Below are 25,634 nucleotides of genomic sequence, written 5' to 3' on the forward strand. Positions count from 1 at the left end.
ACCAAACCATAGCACACCATAACCAAGCATAAACCATGTCTAAAACATCAATGGCATCATAATATATGCTATTGTCTATGGAACCAAATGTAAACCATTGAAAACTGAGCATAATCTCATCATGAACTGATCACTTGCTGATCTGAGAACTGGTCACTACTACAAATGTGACCCCGAACCGATACAAACTCATTACAAAAAACTGACCACCAATCAATGCAAAAACTGATGTAAAACTGATCCAAAAGTGACCATAAACGGTTCTCAAGCTGATCAAAAAATGAGCTGAAACTTATCAGAATTTGTCTCAAAATGCATCCCAAATTGATCATAAGCTAATGCAAAAGTATAGTTTCAGTGCCGAGATGAAACTCATACTCACTCCATATATCTCACAATGACTCGTACACTAAGTAGTGACCTCATGGCAAACATACTATCAACACAATACCTTGGATGCATGCTGAATACATCTGAGATCCACTTCATACACGAGCTATCCATAACTCGAGGAGTGGAAGTGCTACCTCCCCCTTGAGCATCAGGCAATACTCCGAACCCTTGCTCTGCTGAACCTGACCGAGCCCGAACTAAAGTTGGCTCTAACTAAAAGGCATTTAGATAAAGCTGCAACAACTGAGGATAATCCGCCTAGTCATCCTCTTCCATCCATTTGGCATCCATTGGTGAATAATTCTAAAATTTCACCAAGTATCTCTTGGAAACTTTACCTTTGAACTTTCTTTCCTTATATGCCAAAATCTACTCGGGTACCAAAATCTCATCCAGATCCACAACCTCAAGCTGAATTTCAGCAGATATATCCTTTGGCACATCACCATAAAAAGGCCTCACCAAACTGACATGAAAGGCATTGTGTATCCGCCAATGTGGAGGTAATTTCAGCCGATATGCCACATCGTTGATCTTCAACAACACCTGGAAGGGCCCATAGTATCTCATACTCAACTTCGAATACAATCTTTCTCTTCCTTTCATCTTTTTCAGCCTTGTCTTTTCAAAACGCAGCAATATATAATCACCCTCTGCAAATTGTAAAGAGCGTCTGTGGCGATCAGCTACCCTCTTTTGCTTTTCTTGCGATCTCTAAAGTGCATATTTTATATTCGCATAGGCTACATCCAAATTTTTCGCATAACGATCAACCTCAAAGATCTTATCCTTAGTTTGCAGAATAGGTGGTACCTTCTTGTCACCCTCAACCACCTCAAATGGAGCTTTGCCCGTAGAACTATGCATTGTGTTGTTATAAGCAAACTCAACCAAGGGTAAATATTGCTCCCATTGTGTCTTGTGGTCTGAAACATAGCACCTCAAAAGATCTAACACTATGGAATTTGCTTCCTCAAACTAACTATCTGTCTGCGGATCGAAGGATGATGAGAATTTCACTGTGGTACCCATATTTTCAAACAACCCCTTCCAAAATAAACTAGTCATTTGGGAGTCTCGATCACTAGTGATCGACTCCAGCATACCATGATACTTAAAGATGTGTTGCAAAAACAATCATGTCATATGATCAGCCTTTATTTTCTTTCCCGCCAAAATAAAATGGGCTTATTTGCTAAACCTGCAAATGATAGTGCATATCCCATCATTCCCTGTAGGTGTCTTAGGAAGCTCAAAAATAAAGTCCATTGCAATGCTCTATCAAGGCCTATCTGGAATAGGTAAGGGCTACAACAAACCCATCATCTTTTGCATATCATGATTTACCTTCTAGTATACAATGCATGTCTTAACAAACTGTTCTACATCATGCCTCAAAGTTAGCCAATAAAAGAAATGCTCCACTGCCTTGACTGTGGCATCAATACCTCTCTGTCCTGCATACGGAGGAGCATGACTTTTAGTGATAACTCTAGGCCTTAATTGCTTTGTGACACACAATTGTATATGCATTATCAGAAATTCATCTCTTAGCACAAAGTGTTCATGCCTTTGGCCATTGCAAAGTTGATCATAAACATTTCAAAGTCTGAATCAACAACATATTGCTCTTTCATGGCATCCAACTCAATGTGATAAACCATACTGACAGCTGAAATTTGTGGCTTACGTGACAGTGCATTAGCCACAACATTCTTTTTACCATCAATATGTACAATCTGAAAATAAAACATAGAGAGAAAATTTGCCCATCTCATATGCTTCTCTAACAACTTTATCTGCGTCAGAAAGTACCTCAAAGTTTGATGATCTGTCTGCACTGTAAAATCAGCCCCCAACAAATAATGTTTCCACATAGACAATGCATAAATTACATCCAAGAGCTCTTTCTCATAGACCTGCAAAATTCTTTTTTGCACTGTGGAGAATTTGGCTCTTATAAGCCACAACTCGGCCATCCTACATAAAAACAGCCCCAATGCTCTTACCACATGCATCACATTGAACTATGAATGACTTCCTTAGATCCGGCAACACAAGCACAAGATTTGAAGTCATCTATTCCTTGAACTTTTTAAATGTTGAAATTTCCACTGCTATCCATTTAAATGGCACATCCTTCTTCTGCAAGGCATGCAATGGAGATGCAATTTTAGCAAACCCGCATGCATACCTCTTGTAGTAAGAGCATAAACCCTAGAAGCTGTAGATCCCATGCACATTCCTCAAAGGTGGCCATGATCGTATTGCCTCAACCTTTGCAAGGTCTATGCCACTACCATTAGTTGATCCAATCTGCCCCAAAAAGTGGATTTCATGCAAGAAGATTTCACTTTTGTTATCATTGATAACCAGCCTATACTCAAGCAGTTCATTGAGCACAACATTGAAGTGTTCGGTCAAATTTCACCACTTGGTCAAACTTCATGCAACAAGTGCTTAAATCTCAAGGACTTTGGAACCTCATCGTTGGTCTAGAGCCTATGTGGAACCCTCAATAAGCTCACCCTAATTACATCTGTCAATGCAGAGCCCTACAATGCCACAACAAATGTTGAGTTAATCCAAGGATTGCTTCTTGAGTTTCACTCTCAGTTATAGCATTTTTCCCTCGCCTCTAAGCATTGGAGTCATCTCATTGACTACTACGTGAAGTAAGATTGCACTCAGTATATCAATCTCGACTTTCAACTTCAAGAGTTTTCCATTAAGGAACGGGATGATCTAAAAGTCAAGTTGGCCGAATATAGAAGGCTACTCACCAAGTTCGCTACTACTGGCTCTCCGAAATTAGATAACAAAATCAGCTGCATTTACTCATCCATACATACTCATTACATTGTTTTTTCATTTACTTTGATTTTTCATTTTGTTTTGCTTTGGAGCATCTCACAACTAACCTCTATTTTGCAAATTATGATATCTTTTGCAAGGTTTTGTATTTTAGTGTAGAGCTAACATGCAGGTTTGGATTGGTCCTTCTTGGGCTGAAAACATAAGATGCGCACTGTTTCTTTCGTGGTTTCATCTTCCTAGGAGATTTGTTCTTCTACCAGCATGGAGGCTTTCCATCCCTGTGTTGTCAGATACAAAAAGGCATGATACGGTACGGTATGATAAAATACAACACTAAATGGTACCTTATGATTTTATAAGATACGATACGATATTAGTATGAAAAAAAATTAGCATAACTTTTTAAAAAGCCATAAATCATTAAATGATGGAACACAATGCACATGTTTAAAGTGGAAATAGCCATTTCATTACAAAATAAGTTGAATACATGAGGGTAGCCATTGCGGTCGCATTCGCATGCGTTGCACACAACATGCGATACAACTAGAATCTATTTATACATGGTCTATGGATGATGTATCATAGTGGCATGTGTATACGATGATAGTAGATACAAAAAAGAAAGAGACCTATGAATCTATGATAAGGCATCACTATCATCATCATCAAAACCATTTGAGTGCTCATCAAGAGAATCTAAAGATGACTCCTCAATATAGGATGATGAGACACTCTTATACTCATCTTCACTGATGAGGTTACCATCATCATCAAATGATGGCTCCTTATGTGCTGATTGTGCAAGCAAGGCGGGATGTCATCATGAGGCACAAGATGTGGACTACTAAAGCCCCGCCTTACATATGTCTATAAGCCACTCAAACCACCCCTCCTTGATGTCGGAGGGTGTCAAATGACCATATCATTGCCACCACCTACTTGTAACTCTTTGCCCCACGAGCACACTAACTGTAAGTGTCACGAGTATATCCTGCTATAAGCTCTCTATAGAGCACCATAAAAATCATCTCCTCCTCCTCATCGTCCACCTCCTGATATACACGTAGACGAGTGTCGCCCGTCAACTTGAGTGTATCAACAATCACCTACACAATGCACATAAGATTGTAAATGCTAAAGTCTAATGCATGCGTAAGTTAGTACGGCAATAGACTAGCTCCTCTAACTATCCTGTGCTAAGCCGATTGCAAATCTTCATGTAAATGAGAAAATAGGCTAACCAGTTTCTCTCACATACACCCAAAGAGCAATCCTAAGCAAGGACTCTCATGGCTAAAGGGTGAAGGGTCTCCAATGCATATCCAAAGTTTTGCCGCCAAAATAAAAGCTTCACAAGTGACTCTCTCCTCCAACAAGTGGAAGAAGCAAAAGCCACATGTCCTCTCTGATCTCCATAGCATCCTAGCTCCTCCAGCACTGCATTATGGTCATCCGCAGCAACCACACAAGTCAAAAAAGCAAGCTGGTCTGAACAAAGCTCTATATCATCCATAATCGCCGACAAGTTGTAGGCCGGATATACCAATGCAACAAAACCATGGATGGTGAACTTAAGCATCCATGCCCATCTATCTGCCATCTTTAGAACATGTATATGATGTGTCTCTATGATCACCGTGCAAGCACATGCTTCCACCAATGCTGCTCTAAAGAAGTGAACGAGAAGGCCCATAATGGACCTCTCACAATCACTTATATGTAATACCCTATAAAAGGGAGTCACGACAATGACAACGACACGGACTTTCTGCCAAAACTGCTCACTAAGGCACAAGCATTGCTTGGCTTTGGCCTCCTCTATCTCATGCTTATTCCGCTCATTCCATAGAGTGGACATACACTATCTGATCGCACCTCATAAAGGCGCTCAAGCAACAATCACATGTAAGCAAACCGAGTCAAAGAGAGCTTCTTTAACTCAAGTGTGCTATGCTCATGATATATTGCAAGCACCTTTACCTTTACCATGAAGGTAACAACTGATGTAGCTTTGCGGACCACCCTCTTCACCTGCTTGAGCTTCCCAAGGTCCTCCATGAGCAAGTCCAAACAATGACTTGCACATGGAGTCCACACAATCATAGGAAACTTGGCCTCGAGCAAATGGCCCATGCACCAACAATTCGATGCATTATTGGTAGCAACTTGCACCGCATTCGAGGCGTCCACCTACAACCACAAATTACAAGTAACCTTACTTGGAGGTTAGAGAGAGAGAGAGCGAGTGTTGAGCCTTTCAAGTTTCAACTTTCAAGATTCAAGAATGAAGAGAGATGGGGTTTGGAGGGAAAGAGAGATTCAAGCTAGATATTAGAGAGAATAGGGAGACAAATATTTATGCATAAATTATAATGAAAGTGAAACAAATTTAAAAGGCAATGTATACCTCAATGATAGCTTGCCAAATGTGGATGTAGATGAATGTGCCCATCGTTTTCCTCCCTCTCTCATGGGTATCTATAGCCCGCAAAAAATAAGTGTTGAGTGGACATGAGAAGAGTATGTTGATGATGCCCCATTTCTTATGATCACTCCATCCATCGGTGAGAATGGAGCAAGCATATTTTATCCATGCGGCCTGAATAGAATCAAGGGCTCTATCAATCCTCTTTTTCTCTTCATCAATATTTTTCATCCTCATGTCATTGTATATGACACCGGTCCATTCTTCATATGGACCCACATTGACAATGGCCTTTACCTTCTTCTATTGCTCTTGCTTTAGGACATTGAATGCAAGATTGCACTCAATCACGCGCCTACAATTTCAATGTCTGCAAGTCATTGCCTTTCTCTAAGAAAGACAATCGATCCACGCACATGACTAGGAGATTAAGAGAGATAGGATTGTCTCTCCGGTGCGTGTGTGCCTCTACTTTTTGTCTTTTATGGAGCCGAATGCAAATGTGGATGCCCCACCACCAATTGTAGAGGCCTCTCCCGATATGCCCACATTCGATACTTCCTCATTAGTAGACATAGAAGTTGGTGCCGATACGCCACTTCCTCCTCCTCTTATAGATCCCCCTCTCATCTTGGCGAGAATCTTATCCATCATATTTTGAGGGATTTCCTTGCATGGAGCAACTTGCCTCCCCATCTTGGAAAGATGTTGGAGAAGCTAGGTTGCACCACTTGTATAGCGCTTCCCACAATACTTACACGTCCAATGGTGGGAGTTGGACTTCTTTGAGTCCCTCTCCACATGAATCGCATGCAAATTAAAGGCCTCATACTTCTCAGGAGTCATGGTGCTGATGATAGATGGAGAGGCCTGGGGGAGAGTGAGAGAGAGAGAGAGGAAGAGTGGGATACTTGAGTCTTGACTCTTGAAACTTAAAAGTTCAAACTTGAAAGAGAGGGAGAGAGTTGGAATAAAGTTGAAAGAGCAAGAGTAAGAGAGAGGGATGGGAGAGGCTTGAGCCTTGAGCCTTGATAAGGTGCAGGAAAGAGAAGAGAGTGAGAGGCTAGAACTTCACGAATCACAAATCAATGCAAGATCCAAGAGAGATATATGACAATGGCAAATGCTTGCTGAATTGGTGTGGACACATGGAGGAGAGGAGCACCTTTTGTAGATGAGAGAAGGGTCAAACAATCAAAGAGGGGTCCAAAGTCAAACATGGTTGCTTGCTAGATGAAATCCAAGGGGGGGCTAAGGAAGGAGTGCATAGCTGGAAAAGGGGATGGGCTAAAGTATCCAAGGCTTCCCACCCCCCCAAAAGTGCCACACAAGAGACATGCACAAGCAGAACGCGGGGAGACGCAACAAACATAGTGGCCAATAAAGGCACGTTTTATCGTACGAAACCATACGAATACATATGGCAATGTACGAGTGCAACTATGTTCCCTCCCGAGGACCATCATGCAACATCTCTCTTAATGCCATCATGGCAATGACTTCTACCTTGCTCTTCAAGTTGGGGTACTTCATCCTCATCTTCATCTTCATCATCATGGTTCTCAACACCACATGAAGACCGACATAAGGCTCCTCTTCCTTCTTTAACATCAGCATCTAGGGTTGAGAGGGGTTCCTATCCTTTCATAGTATTCTATAGGTTTCATCACTCATCTTTGACATTGACCTCCCCTTTCCTGTTGTACCTTCTCCTTTGCATTGCATAATTTCATCATCTTTGAAAAGGGCACTTGGACAAGTGAACAATTGCTCCACGAGGGACACTGTCCAAGTGACACCTGCTGCATGCGCATTCTCATCATGCAGCATTACTCTGCATCTCATTGTGCAAAGCACCCCTAAGCAAATCCTAAGCTATCTCCATCAACAGTTCTTGAGTATCCTTCATTAACCTTTCCCTTGTCCTCAATACCCTCAAGTGGTTGGATTAGCTTATTTGTTTTGTGATGTGTTGGATCTAACCATCCCTTTTCATTCTCCCCTCAGGGCACAGTTACTTGACAAACCACAAATTATATCTATCCTTCCATCCAAAAGAAAAAAAGTTCAACGTGACTACTTTGACTCCCTTGGTAAGATAACCATCGCCTCTATAGTCTTGATAGGCTACTAGGCAGCCAATATGCACCCTTTGTCCAATGCCCTGGCTACTTTGGGGTGGAATGTCTTGGGGTAAAAATGGACTTAAGCTTTTTTTCCAATTCCTTCTTGGTTCCAATTTTGGGCCTAAGAGGGGGTGTTGAGCTAAATATTCATAACCCTCTAATTGGCTCTTTAAAATAGTCCCAAAACAGTAAATTACCAAAAGTTTCAATAAACGGGGAGCAGATCTAGAGAGTTTCTATGTCCCACATGCAAAACCCTAATTTGGGAGGATCCTTCCCCATCTATAAATAGACAAACTACCTCCTTGACTTACAAGTTTCAGCCATAAGCCCTCTTCCACCAATTATCCATCCCCTAGCAATGTTGGGGGTAAAGGTGCCTCCGCCTAGCCATCCGTGTATTACTACACTGACAGTACCCGCCATTGCACAATGCAGGTGGCGAGCGCCCATCACAGTCACTTATTCTTTATTCTTTTAGTGATAGTTTGAATAAAGAAATGCCCGACCACATATCGTGGTTGTTGGAGTTCCCATTTGTGTCTCTCTCTCTTCTTGCTCTTGCTCTCCACCATAGCTCACTTCCAAGCAAGCTTCAATCCTTCTCACCTTTCAACCGGTATCAAAGCGAGGCTTCCCAACTTCCCGAGCTTGGTTCGTGGCATTCTTAGCTTCCATTCAAATGCCTACAGCATTGGGTCTCCTTCCCGGCAGCCATAGCTGACCTTCCTCAGCTCCCGTCACTCCCCAGCTTCCCGAGCACCTTCCCGGCCTATTGAGGCACCCTCAGGGCATTGCTATAGAGGTATTGAAGTATTCTTTTAGTGTTTTTCTTCAATTCTCAGGTTGCAATCAAACAGGGCAGCCATAGCTCAAACCCTTGAAGCTTGGATCTTGCTCCCTCTTGCATTTGGGCACTTGAGGCTTGTTGTGGGCCTCCCTAGGCGCCCCCCGGAGCCTGCAATCACTACCATTGAGGTCACGTGGATGCACAGGAGCAGAAGAAGGAATCAGTAAATTTCCGCCATTTTTTGGCTGTTCTGAACAGCACACTACAGCAGCTCACCTACTCATTGGTGGCTATGTCATGCTTCTTCGGGCTTGGCAATGCACTTGGTAATGGTCTCTAACTTCGGTTGAAGCCTCCTTGATCATTGGCATCAGTTTTGGGTCTGATCTGTACATTTCCAGGACTGTTTACAGCAGTCCCACAATCATATTATGCAGAAGTAACATTGGCATCTAATGCTATGCTTGATTGGGCACTTTTACTTAACCGGTTTGGTACCTATTGATGCCTGATTGTTTGGGGGATGCAAGGCACATGTTATGCCATCATTTTGGACTGAAATACTCGGTTTTGAACAGTAAATCACTGCTGTACCACAGTGGGCTGAAGCCTATTATCTCATGTTTGGTTATGCCTATTGGTTTCGGGCGCTGTCTTTGGGATATGCAATGAAGTATTGACCTTCGGGATACGACATCGAGCTTGTCTTTGGTTCCGGAATGCTTTTGAGCTTGTATTAAGCTCTGACTTGGTTGTTCTTCACTGGCATTCGGCTTCAGTTGGCAAGCTTTGGACCGGTCTATGCCTATTGTCACTACTTGACATTTAGGCCTCTTGCATTTATGCTTTGGTCAGATATGGATGCCACTTGGTTTGCCCATGCTTGACAGTTACTTGGAGCTTCATCTTCAGATGTATTTGAGCATTTTGGATCTGCTGGGCATTACATTTGGTTGTTAATTACATGCTCTTTGAATGCTTTCAGGCTTATGCTTTACGGGTCTGAGATAGCTTGGGATTTATGCTCCGGATGTACCCTACTGGGATTTGGCATGTCTGATGCTATGTATTTGATGTATTAGAGCGTTGCTCGCTCTCTTTGCATCTGACTTCACTTCCAGTGGGAGCCTCTTGGTATATTCGGATATACATAGAGTCCTATTTACAGATGAGCTTGAGCTTGTGGGACAATTACATGCATTTTCTCTCTTGAGAGCTTTATGTCTGCAGTTTGTCTATAGTGGGCTGATTTGATACGCCTATTGGGGTAGGCACCTATCTCTGTCACACAGGTTTGTCAATTTTGTATACATCTTGGATGGTTATGTATTGAGCTTCTTGCTCTATCAATTGTGTTTGTGGTTGTGCTTGGTCTCTTCTCTTACCCCAAGACCCATTACATGCATGACTTCTAGACCTATGAGATATCTCTTACCTGTAACAGGTTATTGGTTTAATAGTTCTTGGTATCTTCTTGCCCCTGGAAACTCACTGTTGGATGTATCTTGTTACCTGGCAGTTGCAGTGACATATCTATCAGTGATGGCTTCATTTTGGGACAGTTTTACATACTACTGTCATTTATTACAGCAACTTGAAATCTACAAATTTTGAGCACGTCTATGGGGGTAATGCTTACTATTTGATATTATCTTGGTCATATTTGTGAACAAGTGCTTCTCTTGGTGAAATCCACCCTTTCAGCCAGTTTTAGCAGTGGTTTTAGTGCATTTTCTACTAATTACAGCAACCTGCAATTTTACTTTTTTGCTTTGATTTGGGACAGTATGGCTGGTCATTTGAAAGACACAGCTCTCTTTAACATTGCCAAGTTGGATGGTACCAACTATGGGTATTGGAAGTCCCAAATATGGCAAGTTTTAGTGCAGAAGTTGCAGATTAAACCCTTGCGTTTCAAGGGTGTCAAACCTGAGGATATGCATGATGATGTTTGGATGGAAGTTGATGAGCTATGCAAGTCTACCATTATTTTGTCACTCTCAGAAGAGGTCCATCATAATGTTGTTGAAGATGAGAATCAGAGTGCATGGGATTTATGGGAGAAGATTCAGGAGCTCTATGGGCAGCAAAGTCCTACGTCACAGATATATTGGCTGAAGCAATTAATGGACCTTCACATGAAAGAGGGGACCTCCCTTTCATCTCATTTCAATCGATTTCATGCTATCATGAAAAGTCTGTTGTCACAAGGTATTGAGTTCAAAGACAACTTGCACCCGTTGTTTCTGCTTGGCACCTTGTCTGAATCATGGGATGTCTTCCGTACTGCCATATGCACGAACAAGCTTGATGGGCTGAAAATCAAAGATGTTGAGAGTGCTTTATTGACTAAGGAAATCAACAGGAGAAACAATGATACTTCTCGCTCTTCACATGCATTGACCATTAGAGGTGGCAAAAATGGCATGCATGATAATGATCATAAGGGTAGGGACTCTCAAAAGTCTAGGTCCAAGTCACATGGTCGCAATAAGTCCCATGAACGGAATTCTGATCTTACCTATCATTATTGTGAGAAAGCAGGACATATTAGGCCACTGTGCCATAAAATGCGTGATGATAAACGCAAGGAAAAGAGAAAAGAAAAAGTGCAGAACAAGTCTTCTGAGCACGGTATTGTACTTGCAAAGTCCAATGTGAAGATAGAAGAGGTTAATGTCATGCAGGCCACTGATTTAGATGATGATTACATACTTGCAGCTTCTTCATGCGATGCCTTACAGGCTTCTGAGATACATTCTATGTATGCGCAGTGCTAGCTCTTAGATTCGTATGCATCCTTTCATGTGACACCCTGTGTTACATTAATAAGGTAATTTATGGGAGACAGGCGCGAAGGATGACCGTCCGGGGGCCTTGGGCATCCGAAGAGGGTCAAGGGGAGCCTAGAGAGTAAGAGAGTCTAAGAATAGTAGGACTCACTTGAAGTGGACGGCTGGCAGAGGAAACAGAGAAGCCAGCACTCATCTAGGCGAGGTTGGGAGGTGAAAGAAGGAATCACTCGTGCCATTTGATTCACGAACAGATTGACCGTCGTCAGGAGATTGGGTACCATCATCATACTCGTCATACCCTGTCAAGTTTAGTTTCATATCTATTGTACCATGTCTGGTTCTGTGCGTCTTGGTGATGACAGGTCTCTTGATATTGTGGGCATTGGAGATGTTAGGCTGTAGTTTCCTTCTCGCAGTTCTTTTGTTTTGCATGATATACGCCATATACCTGCGTTGGCTCACAGCCTTATGTCAGTTGGACAACTTGATGATGTAGGGTATTTTGTGTCTTTTGGAGACTCTGCATGGAAGATTACTCGTGGCAAGCTTGTACTTGCAAGAGGTGCCAAGTTTGGCAACCTCTATCCCTTACTTGTATCAGGAGCTACATTGGATCATGTTTTGTCTGTGGGTTCTATTCCCCATGTATCCCTTTGGCATGCTCGTTTGGGGCATATGTCTCTTAAAGGAATAAAAATGCTCCGTGCTTTGCACTACCTTCCACCTTTTGACTCTTTGCATTTTGATTATTGTGATCATTGTTTATATGGCAGGCAAACTAAAAATACGCATAAAAAATTTGGTAAGAAACGCATAGGTGAGCCCTTGACTCTTGTGCACTCAGATGGATATGGACCCATACCCTGTCAGTCACTTGGTAGGGCAAAGTACTTTGTTACTTTCATAGAGGATTACTCACATAAGGTTTGGGTTTATCCCATAAAAAGAAAATCCGATGTCTTAGACACATTTCAGCATTGGCTTGCATTGGTAGAGAACCAATCTGGGAAAATGCTCAAATGCCTAAGGTCAGATAATGGGGGTGAGTATGTATCACGTGCTTTTGAGCAGTTTTGTGATGAGCGGGATATTAAGCCTCAGTTGACCGCCCCTTACACCCCACCCCAGAATGGCATGGCTGAACGCATGAATAGAACCATTCAGAAAAGGGTCTGAAGCATGCTTAGCCATCCTGGCTTACCGCAGCACTTTTGAGCTAAGGCAGTTACTACTACAACGCATCTCATTAACAGGTCGCCTAGCAGTGGCATTGACTTTCAGGTTGCAGCGGAGGTATGGGCAGGCAAGCCCCCCTCTTATAATCATTTGCTTGTCTTTGGATGTGAGACATTCTACCATGTGCCCAAGGACAAACGCAATAAGCTGGATCCTAAAAGTGTCAAATGCATTTTCATTGGCTATGGAGATGCAAGAGAGATGGGTTACCGTCTATGGGATCTGCAGGCACGGAAAGTGATCCGCAGCCATGATGTCATCTTTCATGAGGACAAAATGCATATGCAGCCTCAGAAAGTGGTTAAGGTACGCAAAGTTATCTTTCAGGAGAAGCCACCTGCTTCCGTTCAGCTCGCTCCACGGCCAGCTAGACAGCGCGCAGCATCACTTGATGCTCATGGCCCAGATGCTAGACATGCTGATGTTAGACAGGATGTCAGTCAGGTAGCAGAGCCTGGGTTGAGACGTTCTACTAGAGATAGACGACCTCCTGACCGTTTTGCGCCCTCTATGGATTATGTACTGGTTACTGATGCAGAAGAGCCTCTTACTTATAATGAGGCTATGCGCAGGGGTGATTGTCACTCTTGGGAGAGGGCTATATAGTCTGAGCTTGACTCATTGCATAAGAATAAGACTTGGGATTTGGTTTCCTTGCCTCAGGGTAGAAGACTTTGCCATGCAAGTGGGTGTACAAGCTGAAAAGTACCCCTGGACACCCCAAGCCGGCATACAAGGCTCGATTGGTTGCTAAGGATTTTAAGCAGGAGCATAGTGTTGACTTTGATGAAGTCTTTTCTCCTGTGGTCAAGATGACCACCCTACGCTTAGTCTTGGCCTTGGTTGCACAACTTGGCCTCGACTTGTACCAGATGGATGTCAAGACGGCTTTTCTACATGGAGACTTACATGATGAGATTTACATGGAGCAGTCTAAGGGCTTTGCAAACCCTGGCAGGAAACACCTAGTGTGCAAACTCAAGAAGAGTCTATATGGCTTAAAGCAGGCACCTAGGGAATGGTACCATAAGTTTGATGCGTTCATACAGTCACAGGGCTACAGCCGCAGTGCTATAGATCCATGCTTGTACACAAAGAAAGCTCATGATAGTTCTTTACTGATTTTGGTACTCTATGTGGATGACATGCTTTTAGCAAGGACAGCTCATGAGGAGCTAGATGCTCTTAAGGCTCAGCTCAAAAAGAGCTTTGGGATGAAAGATCTGGGACAGGCCTCTCATATACTTGGTATGCGCATTACGCGCGATAGATCTCAAGGACTACTCTATCTGTCACAAAGGGAGTACATTTATAAAGTCCTTGGGCGCTTCCGCATACAGGATGTTAAGCCTATTGGTTGTCCATTACCTTCTCATGTGAAGATTTCACAGGCCGATTGTCCGCAGAGACAGATGAGCGGACAGCCGAGATGGCCAAGATTCCCTATGCATCAGCCGTAGGCAGTCTTATGTATGCCATGATAGCCACCCGTACAGATATTGTTTTTGCAGTTGGGGTTGTGACACGTTATATGGCTACACCTAGCAAGAAACATTGGGATGCTGTGAAGGGTATCATGAGGTACCTGAAGGGCACAGCAGATATGTGTCTTTGTTATGGCAGCCAAGATACAGGAGTCGTGGGGTACACTAACTCTGATTATGCAGGATATGCAGATAGTAGGAAGTCCACTTCTGGCTATGTGTTCACTTATGCTGGAGGGGCTATCTCTTGGATGTCCAGGGCGCAGAAGTGTACGGCCCTTTCTACTACAGAGGCCGAGTATATTGCAGCCACAGAGGCTTGCAAGGAGGCTATCTGGTTAGGCCGTTTGATTGCAGACCTTGGTATGACAGATGCTATGTCTACACTGCATTCGGATTCTATGAGTGTCATTCAGTTGGCCAAGAATCCAGTCTTCCATGCGAAGACGAAACATATTGAGGTGAGGTATCACTTCATTCGCAAGGTCATTGAGGACAGATCTGTTGACCTTGTCAAGATTTCGACTGAGCAGAATCCTACAAACTTGCTCACGAAGAGTCTCACTACTGAGCGCTTTGCCTTCCTCAGGAGATTGATGGGCATTGGATCAGATGACGTCTTTTTTCTCATCCTATTGTACATGTGTACATGTACTGTCTTTTCTTTTTTCTCTCTCATTGGGACAGATTCGCCTTTAAGTGGAAGGTTGTTAGGGATAAAGGCGCCTTCGCCTAGCCGCCCGTATATTACTACACTGTCAATACCCGCCACTGCACACTGCAAGTGGCAGGTGGCAGGCGCCTGTCACAGTCACTTATTCTTTATTCTTTTAGTGACAGTTTGAATAAAGGAAGACCCGGCCACACATTGTGGTTGTTGGAGTTCCCATTTGTGTCTCTCTCTCTTCTTGCTCTTGCTCTCCACCATAGCTCACTTCCAAGCAAGCTTCGATCCTTCTCACCTTTCAAGCAACTGCTGCAACATGGTCTACAATTGTCGCCTAGCCTCCCATTGTTGCTAGTAATCAACTTCCTTGCATTTTGAATTTGAGTTTTACACGTCATTATCTAAGCCTTTGTGTTTCAGTCTTGGTCGTAAATTCTTTGTTTCCTCGGTGCAAACCCTAGCATATCTTCACATTGCATTGCACAAACATGATGACCTGCATTGCCTCTTGCATAACCCCATGCACTCGTATTCTATTCTTGTAAACATGCATCTGTGCACATTTATTCCTTTTCAATCTATTGGAGTGGTCAACTCTAGATCCACCATATTTATAGCAACTCACATGGCAATCTCCCTTGTTTCCACCTCTCCTGTATGCTTCATCACATACACTCCATAGCATTTTTCTTCATCACTAACACCCACTATGGTGGTCGGAATAGCTTGTCCTTTTTGTGACAGTGTCAACAAGTCTAACCATCCTTTATTCTCCCCTAGAGACACAGATTACTTAGTAGGACAAACACTAATTAAAAACCTCACACTTATGCTAAAACAATCAAAACCAAGGTTAAAAGCCCTTCCTAAAAAAACACAAAACAAAACAAGTTCCATTGTGGTTCCATCCACCTTTGCAGGTCCTAGTAGGCCATTAAGCAATCAAGAGCACCCTTTGTCTAATGCCTTGGCCTTGCTAGGGTGATCACTTGGGCCTCCTTGGTAAGATAACCATCAACTCTACAATCTTGGTAGGTCACTAGGAGGGCCAATATATACTATTTTCCCAAAGCCCTATCTATTTTGGGATGGGATGCCTTGGGCAAAAGAAAAAGATATGGGCTTGCCTGAAACCAGTGTTCCTCCTCGGATAGGGTGGTAAATCCATGATTACAACTTAATTAAAGCAGCAAACAATAAATGCAAATCTAAAAATTCAAATTTACCTACTAATCTTCTACAGTGCACACTCGATTGGCCCCAAAATTGGTACCCCTTTCAGTATTTCTTTAGCTTTATTAAAGAAAAAGTTGATTTACAATGGGTTTTTCCCAATCCCTTTCAGTGTTTCAACTCCTCTTGCTATCCAAATTGACCAACAAGTCTTCAATCTATTTTGCCCCTTGATTCGTGCACTCGATTGGCCTTTACCCGCTTTGATGGAGATGGAAAATGCCCCAAATTCAATTATTTGCTGGTCCCTCCACTTGAATAGGCTACAAACAGCTTCAGCCCTGTTCAATCCAAGTCTTGGAGCTTCCAATTTCTAGCACGATTCTCGAGGCTGCTGCTAAACCCTAATTTTTGCTGCATATTAGGGTTTACAACAAAGAAATCTGAAATTTCTCAACCTCCAAGGATCCAAATGCTGAGATCTTCAGAGCAAGGCTGTAAAATGGTTGGAAGATGAGGGGGAAAGCTGTAGAGAGAGAAAATTCACACTTTTGTCGCAAAGAATGACTGAAAATCAATCGAGTGTAGTTGCTGCCCTGCCACAACAGCATGTAGATGCAAAGAACTGAAGAAAATCAATCATTCACTGCTGCTGCCTTGCCTCAACAACCTAAAGATGCTGTCTCCTATTATTGATTGGCCCTTCTTTTACCCCTAGCTGCCTCAGAAGGTCCTCCAATGGCTGCAAATCAAACCAGCAGCCGCCCCTTCCTCTCTCTTGTAAGTTGAATTTATAGAAACGCCTCTCTCCAGTCTCTAAAACGTTTTTCATTCTTGGATGGGCATTTTTCACAAGTGGCAATCTTCCCAAATGATTTTTTCTGCATTTTCCATAATTAAATATTAATTTTCAGACTTTAAATACTGAAAATTAATATAATAATTATTTCGGTGCCCTGAAAAAAAATCTGACTGGCCAATAATTAAATTGGCTAGGCAACTTCCATTCGCAAGTGTCTCTGCACCATCTTTGACCATCAGATTGGCGTTAGGTACCATTAAATGCCACTTCTCTAGTGTCACCAACTTATACTTATAACCAAATGGATGACCTAGGCCAACAACAGGCACCAGATACCACCAAGTACCTGTGCGGCATAACTTATAGCAACTTTTGCCTTTGATATCTCATGATTTCTTCGGGTCCCGGGCTCGTAAATTTACTTTAATCCCAGTTTCACCTCACATGTATATCATTTACTTAATCATGTGATTAAAAATTAATCCACATGCTAAGTGAGGTTTCAAAAATACATGTCCTCATGACAACTTGGGCTAGTACAATCCATTTCTAGTTTTATTTTTAGACCTGAGAGGGGGTGTTAAGCTAAAAACACATCAGCTTCTTTAAAACAGTCCCAAAACATGCTTAGTTAATGAATTAAACATATTTATTAAAAGAAAATACATTCCCACAGAGTGATTGTGTCTCATAACATGCTTAGTTAATGAATTAAACCTATTTATTAAAAGAAAATGTGTTCCTAGAGAGTGTTTGTGTCCCATAAGCACAAACCCTATTGGGAGGACCCAAACTTTCTACAAATAGACATGTTGCCCTCCATCTAGCCTCAATCTCGTTTTTGTAGCCTGCAAGTGCCTTCTCACTACTGCCCACACCCTATATATGTGAAGGATATCTCAATTAGAGCTGTCTACCATTTGGCACCTATTGTCCAACCTTCTACTGCTGTTTAGGACTGTTTTCTAGCCTTCCAACTTGCTATCCAGCCAAGCGACTGCAGCCTCCGCCCTTTCTAGCTGCCACCTGTTGCCACATGGCCAGAAATCTGCAATTTCTGCAGCATAAGACCAGCCACATCTGCGGTTTGATGGCTAAAGAGCCACCTGACCTGCCACATCATCATCTACATTTGTGTTTGCTGATTCTGAGGCCACCTGATCTGCCACATCATCATTTGGACTGCATTTACCAGATTTGCTGTGTCAACAGGCTGCCATATCATCAATACATGCTGCCTCTACTATCCTTTTGCTCTGATTGCCTGTTTTGCCGAAGTCACTACTCTAGCCTTCACAGGCTGCATTTGCTGCTGCCGAACACATTCGGAGGCTGCCTGTTGCATTCTAGGATCTGTCAAAGTACATCACACTCTTCCACTCATACTCTGCCCCGGTCCTCGAGACACAAGTTCAGGGGTCAATTTTCACCTTGCACAGTGTGTTTGCTGCATTGAGCATTGTATCTATTCATTCATTATTCAAATTCAATTATCTTCTATGTTCATTGTGTCTATGTTAACCCTAACCCTAACTGTGTTTCTTTATGAATCTGTGCATTTGTCGTACAATTGTGGGTGTATCCTGTAGACAAGTATTTCTTTACACATTGAACTTAATCTCACATGTGCGCAACTTAAGCGTCCCAACCTAAGTGTGTAAAGAGAATTAAGTTAAAACTTCACATCCTCGTGACAAGATGCAAGAAACCACCCCAAGGAGCTGGTGGGGATGGGATAGAACCTACGGGATGGGTGGTGCACAACTAGGAACGAGTGCAGCAATAAAATGCTAACTCAACAGGTCCTTCAAACTGGAAGGGAAATGGAGCCAATATACTGCTCATGGAGAGTCCTTAACCAACACGGCCTGCTTAGTGAAGACAACTCGGGTACCAAGTCTTGTAAAGCCATGAACGGAGAGGGGATCAAAGCCCAAGTCTAGCACATGTAGGACTTTTGATACCAAGCTTAAAGATGGATGGTCAAGAAACAAAGAGAATGTGCAAACACCATCAATTGGCACCAATCCAGCATTACCAACAATGATTGTACTCTCCTATGAATGAAGACTCTAGAGCTAATTGTCAAAAGTAGGTGTAGCGATGAGAGCATAGAAGACTGTTATAATAGACTGCACAACACAAAAAGAAAAGAGAAAAGAGAGAATAGAAAAACATTACAAAGAGAGAACTCAAATATGTGCTCGAGAAATGGAATCCATATATCAAACATAAGACAATTGCGTACAACACTAAGTCATGTCAGAGTGCAGCGATGCGGAAGCATGGGACCAAGACTGAGAGAGAGAGTGAACGCAGAGAGAAGAGAGAGAGAGAAAGAGACAGTGAAAGATGAAGATCTGCTGTATAAAGTGTGCTGTATACAAAGATATGCAGATATGTACACGGGCACAGTGCGCGGGACTGCGTGTCTCCACCTCGACGATGCAACCTGCTGTCCACCTCGAAGTACGCTACAATCTGCACGAATCTCCAGCCTGTAATCTGCAAACAGAAGTGTGGAAGACTGTGCTGAACATCGGCTATAAATAGCCAGAAAATATGCGCCCAAAAAAGCAAGTCGGCTGCATTAAATACAGCCGGCTGATCACTACAGGTCGGACTGCCGGTCAGTCCGACCAGTCTGCCTGTACGGCCAGGCCAAGACCTGATATTGCTAACACCCCCTCTCAGAGCCTGGACGGGGCAGAAGCCTGAGGGATCTGGCACGTCTCTGAAGTAGAGCCTGGGGAAGCGCCTTCATAAACAAATCTGCAAGATTGTTCTCCGTCTTGCAATACTCCACAGCTATGGTCTCATCCAGAAGCTTCTCCCTGATGAAGTGGTACTGGATCTCGATGTGCTTCGTCCGGGCATGGAAAACAGGATTCCATGCCAAGGCAATGCAACTCTCATTGTCGCATTGCAGCAAAGTAGGACGAGTCTGGGGGCAGCCAAGCTCCTCCAACAATCGCCGAAGCCACACAGCCTCACATGTGGTGGAAGACGCGGCCACCCGCGGACCATCCTGTGGTCCCCACTCCTTAGGGACCCCCTCGATCCCTAAATCACGGAGTGTGTCACGGGCCCAACGAGGAGGAGGCCGGACCTCTCCTCGTCACTCTCCATCAGCTGAAGACTCTGGGAGATCCACCGGTGGTAACTCCTCGGGGGTGACCGATGGAACAGTAGACTCTGTATCGGAAACAGAATCGGAATCAAAACAGAATCGGAATCAAAAGGCGCTGGCTCCAAAGGAACTGTCTCGGAAGCCCAACTCTCCACTGGATCTCCAAGAACGGGATGCTCCTCACCCACTGTTATGGCCGGAACCTCCACGAACCACACATCTCGACTGGTGTACACATCCCGCTTGACGGGATCATACAAACGATAGCCTTGGGACTGAGAGCTGTAGCCAACAAACACCTGTCTTCGGGAAGTTGCTTCAAATTTATCACGATGAGTCTTGGGAATGTGAACGTAGGCATCACACCCAAAAACCCTGAAATAAGAAACATCGGGCTTAGTCCCAAAGTAAGCCTCAAAAGGTGTCATCCCATTAACGGCCGAAGTGGGGGATCGGTTAAGGATGTGAACTGCAGTAGCCACAGCCTCAACCCACAGAAACTGAGGTGTCTGTCGGTGCTCCATCATGGTGCACGCCATCTCGATCACACTTCGGTTCTTCCGTTCAAGAATGCCATTTTCTTGAGGAGTATTGGTGTTAGCAAACTCCTGGTGAATGCCTTTATCTGCACAAAAACGAGCAAACTCATTAGAAGCAAATTCACCACCCTTGTCGGATCGCAAGGTCTTCAAGCGCCGGCCCAATCGGTTCTCCTCAAAGAGAAGCCAATCCTTGAAGTGGGAGAAAGCCTCCGACTTCAACGCCAAGAAATAGGCCCAAGTCATCCTGCTGTAGTCATCTACGACCAACATGAAGTACGAGCTCCCTTTCAAGGACTCGTTCCTCATAGGGCCACAAAGATCCATAGATACAAGCTCCATCGAGGAAGTAGAATGCCGCAAAGCTTTGTTGGGAATCGCATCCCTATGCTGCTTCCCACGAATGCAGGAGACGCATGGCTGCTGGCTCACCACTATGTCCGGTAACCCTCGAACAAGCTCTCCACGTGACGCCCTCCGAAGATAATCATAGTTGAGGTGACCAAAGCAAGCATGCCATAGCTCTAACTGTGTCTGAGAGGTAAGAAGAAGAGTAGGGAGAGCGGTAGAAGACGTCAATTTGTAGATGCCGTTCTCATATCTTGATGAGAGAACCTTCCTTGACCCACGATCAAGGACTCGCACCGAATCACTGTCAAACTCCACCAAAAGGCCAAGGGAACAAATCCTATGAACCGAAAGTAGATGATACCCTAAACCGGGCACATGCAAAACCTCTGAGGTATGAGTACCACCACGTCCATCTGGAATAAGCTGCATCTCACCCCGTCCTACAATAGATACTGAAGAGCTATCTCCGATGAGAATCTGCCCACATGAAGGTCGCAACTAGGCAACACCAACTAATGAAGGAGTCATGTGCCGGGAGGCACCACTGTCAACGATCCACTCTCGAGCCTGGGGGGCTGTCATCGCAGCATCAGAAGCCTTCGGTATAGAGTCCTCAATGACTGCTATTAGATGAAGAAACGCAGTTGATGAGGGTGCAGCCACCGTTCCAGAATCCTTCGAGTCCTTCTTGTTGGTGTCCTTCTTGTCTTTGTCGGGGCAATCTTTCTTCCAATGGCCGGTCTTTCCACAAATATGGCATGTGGATTCTTTGTCCTTGTCCTTCTTTGACTTGTTGTCCTCCTTCTTCTTCTTTTGGTCCTTCCCCTTCTTCTGAGAGGCTTGACCTGTCAAGGCTTCTGACTTGGAAGCATACTGTCCCTTCAGTTGTTCCTCTTGATCCAAGACCATAGGAACCAGCTCTTCCCACCGAAGAGTAGACTCTCGCCCCGAAGCAATAAGGGCGGAGTAGAAAGCACCGAATCGTGGCGGCAACTAGAACAAGAGTGTGATCGCCATGTCTTCGGAGGAAATCGGCTTCCCCGCATTCTGAACCTGCATCTGAAGCTGTCTAAGCTTGTTGATGTGCTCTCGCAACGAAGAAGACTTGTTCACGGACAAGGTCCGCATCTGCACCTTCAAAGAAACCCGCTTCATAAGGGTCATCCGGTTATACATCTGATCAAGCTCCAGCCATATCTCCCGAGCCACCGTCAAGTGCTCGATGTGGGCTATCACGGCTATAGTACAAGACAGAAAAAGAAAAGAACGAATCCGGGCATTCAATTTGTTCCAGTGAGACTGTGCCTTGGCCAACTCCGCACGAGCATCGGAAGAGCGTTTGGACTCATCTCTCACCAAGGGCCGGTCGATCTCCTCCTGTACAAGCTCCGCCAAATCATAAGACTCAAGAATGGCCAACATCATCACACGCCAGATGCGGTAAGTGTCGCCATCGAGCTTTTGATCTGCGAGAAGAGCCGGTAAGACAGGCGCCTTCCGATCCATGATCGTCTAGAACTCCAAGTCAATCTCTGTAGACATCTTCACCTGTAATGCCTTCACAAACGCAAAAGCAGCCCCCTCTAACTATGAAAACACAACTTGCTAGGGCTCTTTCTTCCGCGTCCCGAATCTTCTTCACCTGCCGGAGGCGATGAAAAAGTAAAACCTGCACTTGAAAGCTGAAAACTCGGCCTTCTTCCTCTTCAGACAGCAGCAAACAGCAGCAAATTCACAACTGGACTTCTTTCCCGCGCGCCCGCGCTCGCTTTAGCCTTGTTCCGATGCGAAGCCCTCCCGCTCGCCCTCGAATGCTGGAAACGCAGCCTTGTGTCGCGATGGAATCTCCTCTTCAGGTATGTTCTTCACTCAGTCAGCCCTTCTTCACTGCTCTAATACCATATCAGAGTGCAGCGATGCGGAAGCGTGGGACCAAGACTGAGAGAGAGTGAATGCAGAGAGGAGAGAGAGAGAAAGAGACAGTGGAAGATGAAGATCTGCTGTATAAAGTGTGCTGTATACAAAGATATGCAGATATGTACACGGGCGCAATGCGCGGGACTGCGTGTCTCCACCTCGACGATGCAACATGTTGTCCACCTCGAAGTACGCTGCAGTCTGCACGAATCTCCAACCTGTAATCTGCAAACAAAAGTGTGAAAGACTGTGCTGAACATCGGCTATAAATAGCCAGAAAATATGCGCCCAAAAAAGCAAGTCGGCTGCATTAAATGCAGCCGACTAATCAGTACAGGTCGGACTGCCACGTGGCAGTCCAACTGGTCAGTCCGACCAGACTACCTGTATGGCCAGGCCAGGACCTGATATCGCTAACAAGTCAGTGGCTGTGTGGGCACTGGCACCAATAGGCAATAAATAATGCCTAAAATGAATCAGATTGGCCAACATCATGATGGCCTATAAGTAAAGTTGACTAGCCAAAAAATGCCAAAAACCTCAAAAATAAGAACTAGAAAAATGTCTAATATAATCTCATGTGCCCAGCTCACAAATATACATGCACAAACTCACTCATGAACTAACTAATCTACTAACATCCTCTCTTAAATCATGAGTGATCTGCTACAATACAATGATACAATGATAATGACTCATCATAGTCCATACAACAAAGATTGTCAAAATAGGACCATGGATACCCAATCAATGGGTGATCAAGCCACTATCAAGGTGCCTTGAAGAAAATCTTATGGCGATTCAATCATAATAGCTCCTAAAAATAGAGAAGAATTGTAACAACTCTCTCTGCCTATCAACAATGTCTCGTAGTAGCATACATGACCAATTAGTCAACAATGTCTCTAAGCATACGTGACCATGGATTCCCTACCTTCAATTGGACTACCAAAGTATCCCCTCATGTGAGCTTTAACAAGGAGCCAATCTCGCTCTCTATCAAGTAACAACCCATCATGAACTTGAATGTTAATCTAGGCTCTAGGATTTCAAACACTTCAGTCAAATGTAGAAGAGAAGTCTCTCTCTGAATCCCTTGCATCTGTGTACTTGTATAGATGAGACTCATATCCCACCTCACCATCCTCACACTCCCTCCCTAGCACTAGAGAGTCATAAGGAATGACTGCATCACCTACACTAGAAAGCAACAGGGGGAGAAGCCAACCCCCTTCCCTTTTCTAAAAAAGATGACCCCTTCAACACCTTGCCCTTCACCTTGGCCAAAGGATCCGAGTTGGAGACAAAGGAGGATAAGGAGTCATCAGAAGAGTCCATATCCTACTTCTTCTTTTCCTTCTCCTTCTGCAAAGCTACTAGTTCCTTATAGACCTTGTGAAAATGTCCCTTCGTACCACAATGATAGCACTAGCCTTCAACTTCTTGTTACCGCTCTCTAAAGCCGCAAATATCTCATCATGGCCACCATACCAAGATGGAAGCCTCCGCTATAATCTCAATGACGCCTCACGGCGCTTCATGCTCAAGAAACATCAAGGGCATGTGAGTAAAGCTCAAAGGTTGCAATGATGTTTGGGCCCACAAAGCTCCATCAAACTAGCTACTACTAGGAATCCTACAAATGAAGAGCAAGTCTAGCATTTTTGTTGAGGATACATTGGGTATGACACTCTTTACAAGTTGTCATGCCGTCAAATGACTTAGGGTTTTCCATACCTAAAACTATTCAAGGATTTCTGTAAAGCCTATCAATTAGGAAAACAACATTGCGTACCCTATCCTCAACAAGCCTTATAAAGAGCTAAGAGGCCTCTTAGGTCGATTCATGCTAAGCTTTATGGGGCAACATCCTCAACAACCATTAATAAAACATTGTAATGCCAATCTAAGGGTCAAACATTGTAATGCCACTTGGCAAAACTTGGCAAAACTAGGTATTAATTAATTAATTAATGCCAATCTATGGATCAAAAATTAAATTGACCAGGCCAATTTGTCTTCCAAGTATCCCTAAGCAGTTACTAACCCTTGGACTAGCATTAATTAATTAATTAATGTCTAGTCTCTAATGTCACCACTGACATTAGTGGCCAATAAATTGATCTAGGCCCAAATCTAACACCAGGTACCACCTAGGACCTATCAGGCATAACTTATTATAACTTTTGCCTTCGACACCCACTACATCCATGGGATCTTTATCCTGTTACCATGAAATAACTGCCATGCGTATCACGTGCTAAACAACCTTGCACATTTGATTAATATCTTAATTAAATGTCATCGGTAAGATTAGAGTATCTTAAAATTTCACGTCCCCGTAACAATATATGTGGGTCTATATTCTTAAAAATAAATCCGATGCCTTTGCATATTTTTCTACATGGGTGCACCTTGTGCACAATCAAATGGGTATTTGTATAGGGACATAGTGGAGGAGAGTTTGTCTTCCACCAGTTTTCCAAGTTTTTACATGAGCAAGAAACTCAACAACAACTCACCTCCACCAACTCCATTTCACAAAATGGAGTCATAAAGCATTGGAACTAAATCGTGATAAATATGGCATGCTTTATGTTGTTAGCAACAAAGCTCTCTAAGTGCCTATGGACTAAGGCTATTAATACAATTAGATGCGTATCCATATAGGGCCAATGAGTGATAGTATTGGGGAGTTTGTCTTCCACCAATTTTTGGAGTTATTACATGAGCAAGACATTCAACCTAGCTAATCTCTAACAACTCCCTTTCATAGAATAGAGTCATAGAGCGTAGAAACTAGGCCATGATGAATATGGCATGCTCTATGTTCACGATAGAGCTCCCTAAGTGCCTATGGACAAAGGCTCTTTACACTTCGGCATATATCCTCAACCAATAATCAATCACAACAATCTCTCATAAGGCTCCCTTCGAGGAGGCTTTCTTTTGTCCTTTACCTATCATTTATGACCTTAAAGTCTTT

General features: G+C 43.7%; 1 protein-coding gene across 3 annotated transcripts in view; it reads right to left on the reverse strand.

Moving 5' to 3' along the window:
* Positions 1 to 25,634, reverse strand: part of LOC148019573 (NEDD8-conjugating enzyme Ubc12-like) — a 69,876-nt gene that overhangs the window by 35,611 nt on the left and 8,631 nt on the right. The window contains exon 2 of one of the 3 annotated variants that reach the window (XM_087699575.1): positions 3,315 to 3,488. The exons of the other annotated variants lie outside the window; for them this stretch is intronic. The gene's annotated coding sequence lies outside the window, so the exon portion shown is untranslated. The remainder of the gene's footprint in view (positions 1 to 3,314; positions 3,489 to 25,634) is intronic. 3 annotated transcript variants of the gene reach the window in all.

The sequence above is a fragment of the Lygodium microphyllum genome, chromosome 19 (assembly GCF_053477565.2).
Source record: "Lygodium microphyllum isolate KBCC chromosome 19, Lygodium_microphyllum_v1.1.10, whole genome shotgun sequence".
Taxonomy (NCBI): Eukaryota; Viridiplantae; Streptophyta; class Polypodiopsida; order Schizaeales; family Lygodiaceae; genus Lygodium; species Lygodium microphyllum.